Genomic DNA, 284 nt, shown 5'->3' on the forward strand with positions numbered 1-284 from the left:
ATTAGTGAAGGACTTATTTGAAATGGATAATTAAAAGCAAAAGGCTGTGAGCTGGCAGAGACGTTAGCACGCCAGGTGAAATGCTCAGCGGTATTTCGTCTGCCGCTACGTTCTGAGTTCAAATTCCGCCGAGGTCGACTTTGCCTTTCATCCTTTCGAGGTCGATAAATTAAGTACCAGTTGCGTTCGGGAGTCGATCTAATCGACTGGCTGGCTGGCTCCCTCCCCACAAATTCCGGGCCTTGTGCCTACAGTAGAAAAGAATAATTAAAAGAAAATAACAA

The sequence above is a fragment of the Octopus bimaculoides genome, chromosome 6 (genome assembly GCF_001194135.2).
Source record: "Octopus bimaculoides isolate UCB-OBI-ISO-001 chromosome 6, ASM119413v2, whole genome shotgun sequence".
Taxonomy (NCBI): Eukaryota; Metazoa; Mollusca; class Cephalopoda; order Octopoda; family Octopodidae; genus Octopus; species Octopus bimaculoides.